This window comes from Ambystoma mexicanum, chromosome 7q, assembly GCF_040938575.1.
Source record: "Ambystoma mexicanum isolate Mex_15411 chromosome 7q, UKY_AmexF1_1, whole genome shotgun sequence".
In the NCBI taxonomy this organism is placed as follows: Eukaryota; Metazoa; Chordata; class Amphibia; order Caudata; family Ambystomatidae; genus Ambystoma; species Ambystoma mexicanum.
This window is the reverse complement of record NC_090941.1, coordinates 1,098,617,302-1,098,633,860: the sequence shown is the minus strand read 5'-3', so window position 1 is coordinate 1,098,633,860 and position 16,559 is coordinate 1,098,617,302. Positions and strand designations below refer to the sequence as shown.

Genomic DNA, 16,559 nt, shown 5'->3' with positions numbered 1-16,559 from the left:
CTGGGGTTAGGCACCTGTGCACTTCACCCCTCCAGTGAATGCTGGCCCTCTTGACCGCAGCAACATTCAGGGGCCCAACCTACACATGACACACATGACTTTCACATTTTTTTATTTCACCAATCCATCAGGCCTGTGGACCCCTGAACGGCCCAGGGCTGGCCCTCTTGACTGCAGCAAAATAAACTCTGCTGCACGAGCTTGGGCCCTGTGTGCAAACAACCTGACTCGCACACTAAACTCTTTCTTTCTTTCACCAATAAATCAGGGGAAAGCGCGAACGCAGTCCCCCACTACCAGAAATAATGCAGTCGAGAATCCCGCATTTGGGGACATCGCAGGGGTCAGCAAATCCGATGTGCAATGGATGAGCCTCACCCTGGGAGCTCTGCCTTGCTGATCACAGATGCTCCCCTGCCAGGTAAGTATGAGTTGCGAGCCAGAGGGCAGGGCTTGGGCCTGTTCTGGAAGCCCCGCTAAGCGAGGGTGAGAAGGCCGGCCCTGACCCAGCCCCAGCCCTCCCGGAAGCCCTGAGCGTCTGCGGAGCTGCCTGTCCCACGTGCAGGGGGAAGCTCCGGCAGGCAGAGCCCAGCAGAAGAGGCACATTGTGGCACAGTTCATGTCTCCCACCAGGCCCTGCTCGGCCTGAGATTTGCATAAATTCGGACCTGGCTGCCAGCCAGCAGGCCCAGTCGGAAAGCGAGCAGGCCTGGCGCAGTGGGCCCACTGGCCCGTCGGCCCCAGGCGGGTCCATGGCCCTCCTGAGCCGACAGGTCACCCCGCTTAACAAGAGCGTCTCGGGTGGGGTGCCCCCCGCCAGGACACGGCAAGGCCCGATCGTGCCCGATCGGTGCTCGGACGGGGCGGGCGGCAGCGGCGGCCGGGAGCCAGTTTCACCCCTGCCCCCAAAACCCCAGGAGCTGGCTGGGCCTTCCTTAGGTTGGAGGGCCTGGGCGCGAAAGCAGAGCCCGGGCAGGGCAGGCTGGCTTCAAGAACTACCGGGGCACCTGATATCATGGGGCGCACAAGTCTGGGGTTAGGCACCTGTGCACTTCACCCCTCCAGTGAATGCTGGCCCTCTTGACCGCAGCAACATTCAGGGGCCCAACCTACACATGACACACATGACTTTCACATTTTTTTATTTCACCAATCCATCAGGCCTGTGGACCCCTGAACGGCCCAGGGCTGGCCCTCTTGACTGCAGCAAAATAAACTCTGCTGCACGAGCTTGGGCCCTGTGTGCAAACAACCTGACTCGCACACTAAACTCTTTCTTTCTTTCACCAATAAATCAGGGGAAAGCGCGAACGCAGTCCCCCACTACCAGAAATAATGCAGTCGAGAATCCCGCATTTGGGGACATCGCAGGGGTCAGCAAATCCGATGTGCAATGGATGAGCCTCACCCTGGGAGCTCTGCCTTGCTGATCACAGATGCTCCCCTGCCAGGTAAGTATGAGTTGCGAGCCAGAGGGCAGGGCTTGGGCCTGTTCTGGAAGCCCCGCTAAGCGAGGGTGAGAAGGCCGGCCCTGACCCAGCCCCAGCCCTCCCGGAAGCCCTGAGCGTCTGCGGAGCTGCCTGTCCCACGTGCAGGGGGAAGCTCCGGCAGGCAGAGCCCAGCAGAAGAGGCACATTGTGGCACAGTTCATGTCTCCCACCAGGCCCTGCTCGGCCTGAGATTTGCATAAATTCGGACCTGGCTGCCAGCCAGCAGGCCCAGTCGGAAAGCGAGCAGGCCTGGCGCAGTGGGCCCACTGGCCCGTCGGCCCCAGGCGGGTCCATGGCCCTCCTGAGCCGACAGGTCACCCCGCTTAACAAGAGCGTCTCGGGTGGGGTGCCCCCCGCCAGGACACGGCAAGGCCCGATCGTGCCCGATCGGTGCTCGGACGGGGCGGGCGGCAGCGGCGGCCGGGAGCCAGTTTCACCCCTGCCCCCAAAACCCCAGGAGCTGGCTGGGCCTTCCTTAGGTTGGAGGGCCTGGGCGCGAAAGCAGAGCCCGGGCAGGGCAGGCTGGCTTCAAGAACTACCGGGGCACCTGATATCATGGGGCGCACAAGTCTGGGGTTAGGCACCTGTGCACTTCACCCCTCCAGTGAATGCTGGCCCTCTTGACCGCAGCAACATTCAGGGGCCCAACCTACACATGACACACATGACTTTCACATTTTTTTATTTCACCAATCCATCAGGCCTGTGGACCCCTGAACGGCCCAGGGCTGGCCCTCTTGACTGCAGCAAAATAAACTCTGCTGCACGAGCTTGGGCCCTGTGTGCAAACAACCTGACTCGCACACTAAACTCTTTCTTTCTTTCACCAATAAATCAGGGGAAAGCGCGAACGCAGTCCCCCACTACCAGAAATAATGCAGTCAAGAATCCCGCATTTGGGGACATCGCAGGGGTCAGCAAATCCGATGTGCAATGGATGAGCCTCACCCTGGGAGCTCTGCCTTGCTGATCACAGATGCTCCCCTGCCAGGTAAGTATGAGTTGCGAGCCAGAGGGCAGGGCTTGGGCCTGTTCTGGAAGCCCCGCTAAGCGAGGGTGAGAAGGCCGGCCCTGACCCAGCCCCAGCCCTCCCGGAAGCCCTGAGCGTCTGCGGAGCTGCCTGTCCCACGTGCAGGGGGAAGCTCCGGCAGGCAGAGCCCAGCAGAAGAGGCACATTGTGGCACAGTTCATGTCTCCCACCAGGCCCTGCTCGGCCTGAGATTTGCATAAATTCGGACCTGGCTGCCAGCCAGCAGGCCCAGTCGGAAAGCGAGCAGGCCTGGCGCAGTGGGCCCACTGGCCCGTCGGCCCCAGGCGGGTCCATGGCCCTCCTGAGCCGACAGGTCACCCCGCTTAACAAGAGCGTCTCGGGTGGGGTGCCCCCCGCCAGGACACGGCAAGGCCGTGAAGGCAAGGCCCGATCGTGCCCGATCGGTGCTCGGACGGGGCGGGCGGCAGCGGCGGCCGGGAGCCAGTCTCACCCCTGCCCCCAAAACCCCAGGAGCTGGCTGGGCCTTCCTTAGGTTGGAGGGCCTGGGCGCGAAAGCAGAGCCCGGGCAGGGCAGGCTGGCTTCAAGAACTACCGGGGCACCTGATATCATGGGGCGCACAAGTCTGGGGTTAGGCACCTGTGCACTTCACCCCTCCAGTGAATGCTGGCCCTCTTGACCGCAGCAACATTCAGGGGCCCAACCTACACATGACACACATGACTTTCACATTTTTTTATTTCACCAATCCATCAGGCCTGTGGACCCCTGAACGGCCCAGGGCTGGCCCTCTTGACTGCAGCAAAATAAACTCTGCTGCACGAGCTTGGGCCCTGTGTGCAAACAACCTGACTCGCACACTAAACTCTTTCTTTCTTTCACCAATAAATCAGGGGAAAGCGCGAACGCAGTCCCCCACTACCAGAAATAATGCAGTCGAGAATCCCGCATTTGGGGACATCGCAGGGGTCAGCAAATCCGATGTGCAATGGATGAGCCTCACCCTGGGAGCTCTGCCTTGCTGATCACAGATGCTCCCCTGCCAGGTAAGTATGAGTTGCGAGCCAGAGGGCAGGGCTTGGGCCTGTTCTGGAAGCCCCGCTAAGCGAGGGTGAGAAGGCCGGCCCTGACCCAGCCCCAGCCCTCCCGGAAGCCCTGAGCGTCTGCGGAGCTGCCTGTCCCACGTGCAGGGGGAAGCTCCGGCAGGCAGAGCCCAGCAGAAGAGGCACATTGTGGCACAGTTCATGTCTCCCACCAGGCCCTGCTCGGCCTGAGATTTGCATAAATTCGGACCTGGCTGCCAGCCAGCAGGCCCAGTCGGAAAGCGAGCAGGCCTGGCGCAGTGGGCCCACTGGCCCGTCGGCCCCAGGCGGGTCCATGGCCCTCCTGAGCCGACAGGTCACCCCACTTAACAAGAGCGTCTCGGGTGGGGTGCCCCCCGCCAGGACACGGCAAGGCCCGATCGTGCCCGATCGGTGCTCGGACGGGGCGGGCGGCAGCGGCGGCCGGGAGCCAGTTTCACCCCTGCCCCCAAAACCCCAGGAGCTGGCTGGGCCTTCCTTAGGTTGGAGGGCCTGGGCGCGAAAGCAGAGCCCGGGCAGGGCAGGCTGGCTTCAAGAACTACCGGGGCACCTGATATCATGGGGCGCACAAGTCTGGGGTTAGGCACCTGTGCACTTCACCCCTCCAGTGAATGCTGGCCCTCTTGACCGCAGCAACATTCAGGGGCCCAACCTACACATGACACACATGACTTTCACATTTTTTTATTTCACCAATCCATCAGGCCTGTGGACCCCTGAACGGCCCAGGGCTGGCCCTCTTGACTGCAGCAAAATAAACTCTGCTGCACGAGCTTGGGCCCTGTGTGCAAACAACCTGACTCGCACACTAAACTCTTTCTTTCTTTCACCAATAAATCAGGGGAAAGCGCGAACGCAGTCCCCCACTACCAGAAATAATGCAGTCGAGAATCCCGCATTTGGGGACATCGCAGGGGTCAGCAAATCCGATGTGCAATGGATGAGCCTCACCCTGGGAGCTCTGCCTTGCTGATCACAGATGCTCCCCTGCCAGGTAAGTATGAGTTGCGAGCCAGAGGGCAGGGCTTGGGCCTGTTCTGGAAGCCCCGCTAAGCGAGGGTGAGAAGGCCGGCCCTGACCCAGCCCCAGCCCTCCCGGAAGCCCTGAGCGTCTGCGGAGCTGCCTGTCCCACGTGCAGGGGGAAGCTCCGGCAGGCAGAGCCCAGCAGAAGAGGCACATTGTGGCACAGTTCATGTCTCCCACCAGGCCCTGCTCGGCCTGAGATTTGCATAAATTCGGACCTGGCTGCCAGCCAGCAGGCCCAGTCGGAAAGCGAGCAGGCCTGGCGCAGTGGGCCCACTGGCCCGTCGGCCCCAGGCGGGTCCATGGCCCTCCTGAGCCGACAGGTCACCCCGCTTAACAAGAGCGTCTCGGGTGGGGTGCCCCCCGCCAGGACACGGCAAGGCCCGATCGTGCCCGATCGGTGCTCGGACGGGGCGGGCGGCAGCGGCGGCCGGGAGCCAGTTTCACCCCTGCCCCCAAAACCCCAGGAGCTGGCTGGGCCTTCCTTAGGTTGGAGGGCCTGGGCGCGAAAGCAGAGCCCGGGCAGGGCAGGCTGGCTTCAAGAACTACCGGGGCACCTGATATCATGGGGCGCACAAGTCTGGGGTTAGGCACCTGTGCACTTCACCCCTCCAGTGAATGCTGGCCCTCTTGACCGCAGCAACATTCAGGGGCCCAACCTACACATGACACACATGACTTTCACATTTTTTTATTTCACCAATCCATCAGGCCTGTGGACCCCTGAACGGCCCAGGGCTGGCCCTCTTGACTGCAGCAAAATAAACTCTGCTGCACGAGCTTGGGCCCTGTGTGCAAACAACCTGACTCGCACACTAAACTCTTTCTTTCTTTCACCAATAAATCAGGGGAAAGCGCGAACGCAGTCCCCCACTACCAGAAATAATGCAGTCGAGAATCCCGCATTTGGGGACATCGCAGGGGTCAGCAAATCCGATGTGCAATGGATGAGCCTCACCCTGGGAGCTCTGCCTTGCTGATCACAGATGCTCCCCTGCCAGGTAAGTATGAGTTGCGAGCCAGAGGGCAGGGCTTGGGCCTGTTCTGGAAGCCCCGCTAAGCGAGGGTGAGAAGGCCGGCCCTGACCCAGCCCCAGCCCTCCCGGAAGCCCTGAGCGTCTGCGGAGCTGCCTGTCCCACGTGCAGGGGGAAGCTCCGGCAGGCAGAGCCCAGCAGAAGAGGCACATTGTGGCACAGTTCATGTCTCCCACCAGGCCCTGCTCGGCCTGAGATTTGCATAAATTCGGACCTGGCTGCCAGCCAGCAGGCCCAGTCGGAAAGCGAGCAGGCCTGGCGCAGTGGGCCCACTGGCCCGTCGGCCCCAGGCGGGTCCATGGCCCTCCTGAGCCGACAGGTCACCCCGCTTAACAAGAGCGTCTCGGGTGGGGTGCCCCCCGCCAGGACACGGCAAGGCCCGATCGTGCCCGATCGGTGCTCGGACGGGGCGGGCGGCAGCGGCGGCCGGGAGCCAGTTTCACCCCTGCCCCCAAAACCCCAGGAGCTGGCTGGGCCTTCCTTAGGTTGGAGGGCCTGGGCGCGAAAGCAGAGCCCGGGCAGGGCAGGCTGGCTTCAAGAACTACCGGGGCACCTGATATCATGGGGCGCACAAGTCTGGGGTTAGGCACCTGTGCACTTCACCCCTCCAGTGAATGCTGGCCCTCTTGACCGCAGCAACATTCAGGGGCCCAACCTACACATGACACACATGACTTTCACATTTTTTTATTTCACCAATCCATCAGGCCTGTGGACCCCTGAACGGCCCAGGGCTGGCCCTCTTGACTGCAGCAAAATAAACTCTGCTGCACGAGCTTGGGCCCTGTGTGCAAACAACCTGACTCGCACACTAAACTCTTTCTTTCTTTCACCAATAAATCAGGGGAAAGCGCGAACGCAGTCCCCCACTACCAGAAATAATGCAGTCAAGAATCCCGCATTTGGGGACATCGCAGGGGTCAGCAAATCCGATGTGCAATGGATGAGCCTCACCCTGGGAGCTCTGCCTTGCTGATCACAGATGCTCCCCTGCCAGGTAAGTATGAGTTGCGAGCCAGAGGGCAGGGCTTGGGCCTGTTCTGGAAGCCCCGCTAAGCGAGGGTGAGAAGGCCGGCCCTGACCCAGCCCCAGCCCTCCCGGAAGCCCTGAGCGTCTGCGGAGCTGCCTGTCCCACGTGCAGGGGGAAGCTCCGGCAGGCAGAGCCCAGCAGAAGAGGCACATTGTGGCACAGTTCATGTCTCCCACCAGGCCCTGCTCGGCCTGAGATTTGCATAAATTCGGACCTGGCTGCCAGCCAGCAGGCCCAGTCGGAAAGCGAGCAGGCCTGGCGCAGTGGGCCCACTGGCCCGTCGGCCCCAGGCGGGTCCATGGCCCTCCTGAGCCGACAGGTCACCCCGCTTAACAAGAGCGTCTCGGGTGGGGTGCCCCCCGCCAGGACACGGCAAGGCCGTGAAGGCAAGGCCCGATCGTGCCCGATCGGTGCTCGGACGGGGCGGGCGGCAGCGGCGGCCGGGAGCCAGTCTCACCCCTGCCCCCAAAACCCCAGGAGCTGGCTGGGCCTTCCTTAGGTTGGAGGGCCTGGGCGCGAAAGCAGAGCCCGGGCAGGGCAGGCTGGCTTCAAGAACTACCGGGGCACCTGATATCATGGGGCGCACAAGTCTGGGGTTAGGCACCTGTGCACTTCACCCCTCCAGTGAATGCTGGCCCTCTTGACCGCAGCAACATTCAGGGGCCCAACCTACACATGACACACATGACTTTCACATTTTTTTATTTCACCAATCCATCAGGCCTGTGGACCCCTGAACGGCCCAGGGCTGGCCCTCTTGACTGCAGCAAAATAAACTCTGCTGCACGAGCTTGGGCCCTGTGTGCAAACAACCTGACTCGCACACTAAACTCTTTCTTTCTTTCACCAATAAATCAGGGGAAAGCGCGAACGCAGTCCCCCACTACCAGAAATAATGCAGTCGAGAATCCCGCATTTGGGGACATCGCAGGGGTCAGCAAATCCGATGTGCAATGGATGAGCCTCACCCTGGGAGCTCTGCCTTGCTGATCACAGATGCTCCCCTGCCAGGTAAGTATGAGTTGCGAGCCAGAGGGCAGGGCTTGGGCCTGTTCTGGAAGCCCCGCTAAGCGAGGGTGAGAAGGCCGGCCCTGACCCAGCCCCAGCCCTCCCGGAAGCCCTGAGCGTCTGCGGAGCTGCCTGTCCCACGTGCAGGGGGAAGCTCCGGCAGGCAGAGCCCAGCAGAAGAGGCACATTGTGGCACAGTTCATGTCTCCCACCAGGCCCTGCTCGGCCTGAGATTTGCATAAATTCGGACCTGGCTGCCAGCCAGCAGGCCCAGTCGGAAAGCGAGCAGGCCTGGCGCAGTGGGCCCACTGGCCCGTCGGCCCCAGGCGGGTCCATGGCCCTCCTGAGCCGACAGGTCACCCCGCTTAACAAGAGCGTCTCGGGTGGGGTGCCCCCCGCCAGGACACGGCAAGGCCCGATCGTGCCCGATCGGTGCTCGGACGGGGCGGGCGGCAGCGGCGGCCGGGAGCCAGTTTCACCCCTGCCCCCAAAACCCCAGGAGCTGGCTGGGCCTTCCTTAGGTTGGAGGGCCTGGGCGCGAAAGCAGAGCCCGGGCAGGGCAGGCTGGCTTCAAGAACTACCGGGGCACCTGATATCATGGGGCGCACAAGTCTGGGGTTAGGCACCTGTGCACTTCACCCCTCCAGTGAATGCTGGCCCTCTTGACCGCAGCAACATTCAGGGGCCCAACCTACACATGACACACATGACTTTCACATTTTTTTATTTCACCAATCCATCAGGCCTGTGGACCCCTGAACGGCCCAGGGCTGGCCCTCTTGACTGCAGCAAAATAAACTCTGCTGCACGAGCTTGGGCCCTGTGTGCAAACAACCTGACTCGCACACTAAACTCTTTCTTTCTTTCACCAATAAATCAGGGGAAAGCGCGAACGCAGTCCCCCACTACCAGAAATAATGCAGTCGAGAATCCCGCATTTGGGGACATCGCAGGGGTCAGCAAATCCGATGTGCAATGGATGAGCCTCACCCTGGGAGCTCTGCCTTGCTGATCACAGATGCTCCCCTGCCAGGTAAGTATGAGTTGCGAGCCAGAGGGCAGGGCTTGGGCCTGTTCTGGAAGCCCCGCTAAGCGAGGGTGAGAAGGCCGGCCCTGACCCAGCCCCAGCCCTCCCGGAAGCCCTGAGCGTCTGCGGAGCTGCCTGTCCCACGTGCAGGGGGAAGCTCCGGCAGGCAGAGCCCAGCAGAAGAGGCACATTGTGGCACAGTTCATGTCTCCCACCAGGCCCTGCTCGGCCTGAGATTTGCATAAATTCGGACCTGGCTGCCAGCCAGCAGGCCCAGTCGGAAAGCGAGCAGGCCTGGCGCAGTGGGCCCACTGGCCCGTCGGCCCCAGGCGGGTCCATGGCCCTCCTGAGCCGACAGGTCACCCCGCTTAACAAGAGCGTCTCGGGTGGGGTGCCCCCCGCCAGGACACGGCAAGGCCCGATCGTGCCCGATCGGTGCTCGGACGGGGCGGGCGGCAGCGGCGGCCGGGAGCCAGTTTCACCCCTGCCCCCAAAACCCCAGGAGCTGGCTGGGCCTTCCTTAGGTTGGAGGGCCTGGGCGCGAAAGCAGAGCCCGGGCAGGGCAGGCTGGCTTCAAGAACTACCGGGGCACCTGATATCATGGGGCGCACAAGTCTGGGGTTAGGCACCTGTGCACTTCACCCCTCCAGTGAATGCTGGCCCTCTTGACCGCAGCAACATTCAGGGGCCCAACCTACACATGACACACATGACTTTCACATTTTTTTATTTCACCAATCCATCAGGCCTGTGGACCCCTGAACGGCCCAGGGCTGGCCCTCTTGACTGCAGCAAAATAAACTCTGCTGCACGAGCTTGGGCCCTGTGTGCAAACAACCTGACTCGCACACTAAACTCTTTCTTTCTTTCACCAATAAATCAGGGGAAAGCGCGAACGCAGTCCCCCACTACCAGAAATAATGCAGTCGAGAATCCCGCATTTGGGGACATCGCAGGGGTCAGCAAATCCGATGTGCAATGGATGAGCCTCACCCTGGGAGCTCTGCCTTGCTGATCACAGATGCTCCCCTGCCAGGTAAGTATGAGTTGCGAGCCAGAGGGCAGGGCTTGGGCCTGTTCTGGAAGCCCCGCTAAGCGAGGGTGAGAAGGCCGGCCCTGACCCAGCCCCAGCCCTCCCGGAAGCCCTGAGCGTCTGCGGAGCTGCCTGTCCCACGTGCAGGGGGAAGCTCCGGCAGGCAGAGCCCAGCAGAAGAGGCACATTGTGGCACAGTTCATGTCTCCCACCAGGCCCTGCTCGGCCTGAGATTTGCATAAATTCGGACCTGGCTGCCAGCCAGCAGGCCCAGTCGGAAAGCGAGCAGGCCTGGCGCAGTGGGCCCACTGGCCCGTCGGCCCCAGGCGGGTCCATGGCCCTCCTGAGCCGACAGGTCACCCCGCTTAACAAGAGCGTCTCGGGTGGGGTGCCCCCCGCCAGGACACGGCAAGGCCGTGAAGGCAAGGCCCGATCGTGCCCGATCGGTGCTCGGACGGGGCGGGCGGCAGCGGCGGCCGGGAGCCAGTTTCACCCCTGCCCCCAAAACCCCAGGAGCTGGCTGGGCCTTCCTTAGGTTGGAGGGCCTGGGCGCGAAAGCAGAGCCCGGGCAGGGCAGGCTGGCTTCAAGAACTACCGGGGCACCTGATATCATGGGGTGCACAAGTCTGGGGTTAGGCACCTGTGCACTTCACCCCTCCAGTGAATGCTGGCCCTCTTGACCGCAGCAACATTCAGGGGCCCAACCTACACATGACACACATGACTTTCACATTTTTTTATTTCACCAATCCATCAGGCCTGTGGACCCCTGAACGGCCCAGGGCTGGCCCTCTTGACTGCAGCAAAATAAACTCTGCTGCACGAGCTTGGGCCCTGTGTGCAAACAACCTGACTCGCACACTAAACTCTTTCTTTCTTTCACCAATAAATCAGGGGAAAGCACGAACGCAGTCCCCCACTACCAGAAATAATGCAGTCGAGAATCCCGCATTTGGGGACATCGCAGGGGTCAGCAAATCCGATGTGCAATGGATGAGCCTCACCCTGGGAGCTCTGCCTTGCTGATCACAGATGCTCCCCTGCCAGGTAAGTATGAGTTGCGAGCCAGAGGGCAGGGCTTGGGCCTGTTCTGGAAGCCCCGCTAAGCGAGGGTGAGAAGGCCGGCCCTGACCCAGCCCCAGCCCTCCCGGAAGCCCTGAGCGTCTGCGGAGCTGCCTGTCCCACGTGCAGGGGGAAGCTCCGGCAGGCAGAGCCCAGCAGAAGAGGCACATTGTGGCACAGTTCATGTCTCCCACCAGGCCCTGCTCGGCCTGAGATTTGCATAAATTCGGACCTGGCTGCCAGCCAGCAGGCCCAGTCGGAAAGCGAGCAGGCCTGGCGCAGTGGGCCCACTGGCCCGTCGGCCCCAGGCGGGTCCATGGCCCTCCTGAGCCGACAGGTCACCCCGCTTAACAAGAGCGTCTCGGGTGGGGTGCCCCCCGCCAGGACACGGCAAGGCCCGATCGTGCCCGATCGGTGCTCGGACGGGGCGGGCGGCAGCGGCGGCCGGGAGCCAGTTTCACCCCTGCCCCCAAAACCCCAGGAGCTGGCTGGGCCTTCCTTAGGTTGGAGGGCCTGGGCGCGAAAGCAGAGCCCGGGCAGGGCAGGCTGGCTTCAAGAACTACCGGGGCACCTGATATCATGGGGCGCACAAGTCTGGGGTTAGGCACCTGTGCACTTCACCCCTCCAGTGAATGCTGGCCCTCTTGACCGCAGCAACATTCAGGGGCCCAACCTACACATGACACACATGACTTTCACATTTTTTTATTTCACCAATCCATCAGGCCTGTGGACCCCTGAACGGCCCAGGGCTGGCCCTCTTGACTGCAGCAAAATAAACTCTGCTGCACGAGCTTGGGCCCTGTGTGCAAACAACCTGACTCGCACACTAAACTCTTTCTTTCTTTCACCAATAAATCAGGGGAAAGCGCGAACGCAGTCCCCCACTACCAGAAATAATGCAGTCGAGAATCCCGCATTTGGGGACATCGCAGGGGTCAGCAAATCCGATGTGCAATGGATGAGCCTCACCCTGGGAGCTCTGCCTTGCTGATCACAGATGCTCCCCTGCCAGGTAAGTATGAGTTGCGAGCCAGAGGGCAGGGCTTGGGCCTGTTCTGGAAGCCCCGCTAAGCGAGGGTGAGAAGGCCGGCCCTGACCCAGCCCCAGCCCTCCCGGAAGCCCTGAGCGTCTGCGGAGCTGCCTGTCCCACGTGCAGGGGGAAGCTCCGGCAGGCAGAGCCCAGCAGAAGAGGCACATTGTGGCACAGTTCATGTCTCCCACCAGGCCCTGCTCGGCCTGAGATTTGCATAAATTCGGACCTGGCTGCCAGCCAGCAGGCCCAGTCGGAAAGCGAGCAGGCCTGGCGCAGTGGGCCCACTGGCCCGTCGGCCCCAGGCGGGTCCATGGCCCTCCTGAGCCGACAGGTCACCCCGCTTAACAAGAGCGTCTCGGGTGGGGTGCCCCCCGCCAGGACACGGCAAGGCCCGATCGTGCCCGATCGGTGCTCGGACGGGGCGGGCGGCAGCGGCGGCCGGGAGCCAGTTTCACCCCTGCCCCCAAAACCCCAGGAGCTGGCTGGGCCTTCCTTAGGTTGGAGGGCCTGGGCGCGAAAGCAGAGCCCGGGCAGGGCAGGCTGGCTTCAAGAACTACCGGGGCACCTGATATCATGGGGCGCACAAGTCTGGGGTTAGGCACCTGTGCACTTCACCCCTCCAGTGAATGCTGGCCCTCTTGACCGCAGCAACATTCAGGGGCCCAACCTACACATGACACACATGACTTTCACATTTTTTTATTTCACCAATCCATCAGGCCTGTGGACCCCTGAACGGCCCAGGGCTGGCCCTCTTGACTGCAGCAAAATAAACTCTGCTGCACGAGCTTGGGCCCTGTGTGCAAACAACCTGACTCGCACACTAAACTCTTTCTTTCTTTCACCAATAAATCAGGGGAAAGCGCGAACGCAGTCCCCCACTACCAGAAATAATGCAGTCAAGAATCCCGCATTTGGGGACATCGCAGGGGTCAGCAAATCCGATGTGCAATGGATGAGCCTCACCCTGGGAGCTCTGCCTTGCTGATCACAGATGCTCCCCTGCCAGGTAAGTATGAGTTGCGAGCCAGAGGGCAGGGCTTGGGCCTGTTCTGGAAGCCCCGCTAAGCGAGGGTGAGAAGGCCGGCCCTGACCCAGCCCCAGCCCTCCCGGAAGCCCTGAGCGTCTGCGGAGCTGCCTGTCCCACGTGCAGGGGGAAGCTCCGGCAGGCAGAGCCCAGCAGAAGAGGCACATTGTGGCACAGTTCATGTCTCCCACCAGGCCCTGCTCGGCCTGAGATTTGCATAAATTCGGACCTGGCTGCCAGCCAGCAGGCCCAGTCGGAAAGCGAGCAGGCCTGGCGCAGTGGGCCCACTGGCCCGTCGGCCCCAGGCGGGTCCATGGCCCTCCTGAGCCGACAGGTCACCCCGCTTAACAAGAGCGTCTCGGGTGGGGTGCCCCCCGCCAGGACACGGCAAGGCCGTGAAGGCAAGGCCCGATCGTGCCCGATCGGTGCTCGGACGGGGCGGGCGGCAGCGGCGGCCGGGAGCCAGTCTCACCCCTGCCCCCAAAACCCCAGGAGCTGGCTGGGCCTTCCTTAGGTTGGAGGGCCTGGGCGCGAAAGCAGAGCCCGGGCAGGGCAGGCTGGCTTCAAGAACTACCGGGGCACCTGATATCATGGGGCGCACAAGTCTGGGGTTAGGCACCTGTGCACTTCACCCCTCCAGTGAATGCTGGCCCTCTTGACCGCAGCAACATTCAGGGGCCCAACCTACACATGACACACATGACTTTCACATTTTTTTATTTCACCAATCCATCAGGCCTGTGGACCCCTGAACGGCCCAGGGCTGGCCCTCTTGACTGCAGCAAAATAAACTCTGCTGCACGAGCTTGGGCCCTGTGTGCAAACAACCTGACTCGCACACTAAACTCTTTCTTTCTTTCACCAATAAATCAGGGGAAAGCGCGAACGCAGTCCCCCACTACAGAAATAATGCAGTCGAGAATCCCGCATTTGGGGACATCGCAGGGGTCAGCAAATCCGATGTGCAATGGAGGAGTCTCACCCTGGGAGCTCTGCCTTGCTGATCACAGATGCTCCCCTGCCAGGTAAGTATGAGTTGCGAGCCAGAGGGCAGGGCTTGGGCCTGTTCTGGAAGCCCCGCTAAGCGAGGGTGAGAAGGCCGGCCCTGACCCAGCCCCAGCCCTCCCGGAAGCCCTGAGCGTCTGCGGAGCTGCCTGTCCCACGTGCAGGGGGAAGCTCCGGCAGGCAGAGCCCAGCAGAAGAGGCACATTGTGGCACAGTTCATGTCTCCCACCAGGCCCTGCTCGGCCTGAGATTTGCATAAATTCGGACCTGGCTGCCAGCCAGCAGGCCCAGTCGGAAAGCGAGCAGGCCTGGCGCAGTGGGCCCACTGGCCCGTCGGCCCCAGGCGGGTCCATGGCCCTCCTGAGCCGACAGGTCACCCCGCTTAACAAGAGCGTCTCGGGTGGGGTGCCCCCCGCCAGGACACGGCAAGGCCCGATCGTGCCCGATCGGTGCTCGGACGGGGCGGGCGGCAGCGGCGGCCGGGAGCCAGTTTCACCCCTGCCCCCAAAACCCCAGGAGCTGGCTGGGCCTTCCTTAGGTTGGAGGGCCTGGGCGCGAAAGCAGAGCCCGGGCAGGGCAGGCTGGCTTCAAGAACTACCGGGGCACCTGATATCATGGGGCGCACAAGTCTGGCGTTAGGCACCTGTGCACTTCACCCCTCCAGTGAATGCTGGCCCTCTTGACCGCAGCAACATTCAGGGGCCCAACCTACACATGACACACATGACTTTCACATTTTTTTATTTCACCAATCCATCAGGCCTGTGGACCCCTGAACGGCCCAGGGCTGGCCCTCTTGACTGCAGCAAAATAAACTCTGCTGCACGAGCTTGGGCCCTGTGTGCAAACAACCTGACTCGCACACTAAACTCTTTCTTTCTTTCACCAATAAATCAGGGGAAAGCGCGAACGCAGTCCCCCACTACCAGAAATAATACAGTCGAGAATCCCGCATTTGGGGACATCGCAGGGGTCAGCAAATCCGATGTGCAATGGATGAGCCTCACCCTGGGAGCTCTGCCTTGCTGATCACAGATGCTCCCCTGCCAGGTAAGTATGAGTTGCGAGCCAGAGGGCAGGGCTTGGGCCTGTTCTGGAAGCCCCGCTAAGCGAGGGTGAGAAGGCCGGCCCTGACCCAGCCCCAGCCCTCCCGGAAGCCCTGAGCGTCTGCGGAGCTGCCTGTCCCACGTGCAGGGGGAAGCTCCGGCAGGCAGAGCCCAGCAGAAGAGGCACATTGTGGCACAGTTCATGTCTCCCACCAGGCCCTGCTCGGCCTGAGATTTGCATAAATTCGGACCTGGCTGCCAGCCAGCAGGCCCAGTCGGAAAGCGAGCAGGCCTGGCGCAGTGGGCCCACTGGCCCGTCGGCCCCAGGCGGGTCCATGGCCCTCCTGAGCCGACAGGTCACCCCGCTTAACAAGAGCGTCTCGGGTGGGGTGCCCCCCGCCAGGACACGGCAAGGCCCGATCGTGCCCGATCGGTGCTCGGACGGGGCGGGCGGCAGCGGCGGCCGGGAGCCAGTTTCACCCCTGCCCCCAAAACCCCAGGAGCTGGCTGGGCCTTCCTTAGGTTGGAGGGCCTGGGCGCGAAAGCAGAGCCCGGGCAGGGCAGGCTGGCTTCAAGAACTACCGGGGCACCTGATATCATGGGGCGCACAAGTCTGGGGTTAGGCACCTGTGCACTTCACCCCTCCAGTGAATGCTGGCCCTCTTGACCGCAGCAACATTCAGGGGCCCAACCTACACATGACACACATGACTTTCACATTTTTTTATTTCACCAATCCATCAGGCCTGTGGACCCCTGAACGGCCCAGGGCTGGCCCTCTTGACTGCAGCAAAATAAACTCTGCTGCACGAGCTTGGGCCCTGTGTGCAAACAACCTGACTCGCACACTAAACTCTTTCTTTCTTTCACCAATAAATCAGGGGAAAGCGCGAACGCAGTCCCCCACTACCAGAAATAATGCAGTCGAGAATCCCGCATTTGGGGACATCGCAGGGGTCAGCAAATCCGATGTGCAATGGATGAGCCTCACCCTGGGAGCTCTGCCTTGCTGATCACAGATGCTCCCCTGCCAGGTAAGTATGAGTTGCGAGCCAGAGGGCAGGGCTTGGGCCTGTTCTGGAAGCCCCGCTAAGCGAGGGTGAGAAGGCCGGCCCTGACCCAGCCCCAGCCCTCCCGGAAGCCCTGAGCGTCTGCGGAGCTGCCTGTCCCACGTGCAGGGGGAAGCTCCGGCAGGCAGAGCCCAGCAGAAGAGGCACATTGTGGCACAGTTCATGTCTCCCACCAGGCCCTGCTCGGCCTGAGATTTGCATAAATTCGGACCTGGCTGCCAGCCAGCAGGCCCAGTCGGAAAGCGAGCAGGCCTGGCGCAGTGGGCCCACTGGCCCGTCGGCCCCAGGCGGGTCCATGGCCCTCCTGAGCCGACAGGTCACCCCGCTTAACAAGAGCGTCTCGGGTGGGGTGCCCCCCGCCAGGACACGGCAAGGCCGTGAAGGCAAGGCCCGATCGTGCCCGATCGGTGCTCGGACGGGGCGGGCGGCAGCGGCGGCCGGGAGCCAGTTTCACCCCTGCCCCCAAAACCCCAGGAGCTGGCTGGGCCTTCCTTAGGTTGGAGGGCCTGGGCGCGAAAGCAGAGCCCGGGCAGGGCAGGCTGGCTTCAAGAACTACCGGGGCACCTGATATCATGGGGTGCACAAGTCTGGGGTTAG

The 16,559-nt window shown here is 62.1% G+C and overlaps 16 non-coding genes across 16 annotated transcripts; all 16 read right to left on the bottom strand.

Moving 5' to 3' along the window:
• Positions 1-265: 265 nt before the first annotated feature.
• Positions 266-429, bottom strand: LOC138529197 (U1 spliceosomal RNA). Its single transcript, XR_011284535.1, has one exon. It is a non-coding gene; the product is annotated as a U1 spliceosomal RNA (small nuclear RNA).
• Positions 430-1,295: 866 nt separating this feature from the next.
• Positions 1,296-1,459, bottom strand: LOC138529196 (U1 spliceosomal RNA). The gene has a single exon (XR_011284534.1). It is a non-coding gene; the product is annotated as a U1 spliceosomal RNA (small nuclear RNA).
• Positions 1,460-2,325: 866 nt separating this feature from the next.
• Positions 2,326-2,489, bottom strand: LOC138529465 (U1 spliceosomal RNA). The gene has a single exon (XR_011284802.1). It is a non-coding gene; the product is annotated as a U1 spliceosomal RNA (small nuclear RNA).
• An 880-nt stretch (positions 2,490-3,369) lies between these two features.
• LOC138529195 (U1 spliceosomal RNA) lies at positions 3,370-3,533 on the bottom strand. The gene has a single exon (XR_011284533.1). It is a non-coding gene; the product is annotated as a U1 spliceosomal RNA (small nuclear RNA).
• Positions 3,534-4,399: 866 nt separating this feature from the next.
• LOC138529193 (U1 spliceosomal RNA) lies at positions 4,400-4,563 on the bottom strand. Its single transcript, XR_011284531.1, has one exon. It is a non-coding gene; the product is annotated as a U1 spliceosomal RNA (small nuclear RNA).
• Positions 4,564-5,429: 866 nt separating this feature from the next.
• Positions 5,430-5,593, bottom strand: LOC138529192 (U1 spliceosomal RNA). Its single transcript, XR_011284530.1, has one exon. It is a non-coding gene; the product is annotated as a U1 spliceosomal RNA (small nuclear RNA).
• An 866-nt stretch (positions 5,594-6,459) lies between these two features.
• On the bottom strand, positions 6,460-6,623 carry LOC138529464 (U1 spliceosomal RNA). Its single transcript, XR_011284801.1, has one exon. It is a non-coding gene; the product is annotated as a U1 spliceosomal RNA (small nuclear RNA).
• Positions 6,624-7,503: 880 nt separating this feature from the next.
• Positions 7,504-7,667, bottom strand: LOC138529191 (U1 spliceosomal RNA). Its single transcript, XR_011284529.1, has one exon. It is a non-coding gene; the product is annotated as a U1 spliceosomal RNA (small nuclear RNA).
• An 866-nt stretch (positions 7,668-8,533) lies between these two features.
• LOC138529190 (U1 spliceosomal RNA) lies at positions 8,534-8,697 on the bottom strand. Its single transcript, XR_011284528.1, has one exon. It is a non-coding gene; the product is annotated as a U1 spliceosomal RNA (small nuclear RNA).
• Positions 8,698-9,563: 866 nt separating this feature from the next.
• On the bottom strand, positions 9,564-9,727 carry LOC138529188 (U1 spliceosomal RNA). Its single transcript, XR_011284527.1, has one exon. It is a non-coding gene; the product is annotated as a U1 spliceosomal RNA (small nuclear RNA).
• An 880-nt stretch (positions 9,728-10,607) lies between these two features.
• On the bottom strand, positions 10,608-10,771 carry LOC138529461 (U1 spliceosomal RNA). The gene has a single exon (XR_011284798.1). It is a non-coding gene; the product is annotated as a U1 spliceosomal RNA (small nuclear RNA).
• An 866-nt stretch (positions 10,772-11,637) lies between these two features.
• LOC138529187 (U1 spliceosomal RNA) lies at positions 11,638-11,801 on the bottom strand. Its single transcript, XR_011284526.1, has one exon. It is a non-coding gene; the product is annotated as a U1 spliceosomal RNA (small nuclear RNA).
• An 866-nt stretch (positions 11,802-12,667) lies between these two features.
• LOC138529463 (U1 spliceosomal RNA) lies at positions 12,668-12,831 on the bottom strand. Its single transcript, XR_011284800.1, has one exon. It is a non-coding gene; the product is annotated as a U1 spliceosomal RNA (small nuclear RNA).
• An 880-nt stretch (positions 12,832-13,711) lies between these two features.
• On the bottom strand, positions 13,712-13,874 carry LOC138528916 (U1 spliceosomal RNA). Its single transcript, XR_011284315.1, has one exon. It is a non-coding gene; the product is annotated as a U1 spliceosomal RNA (small nuclear RNA).
• An 866-nt stretch (positions 13,875-14,740) lies between these two features.
• Positions 14,741-14,904, bottom strand: LOC138529379 (U1 spliceosomal RNA). The gene has a single exon (XR_011284716.1). It is a non-coding gene; the product is annotated as a U1 spliceosomal RNA (small nuclear RNA).
• An 866-nt stretch (positions 14,905-15,770) lies between these two features.
• Positions 15,771-15,934, bottom strand: LOC138529186 (U1 spliceosomal RNA). Its single transcript, XR_011284525.1, has one exon. It is a non-coding gene; the product is annotated as a U1 spliceosomal RNA (small nuclear RNA).
• Positions 15,935-16,559: the final 625 nt, after the last annotated feature.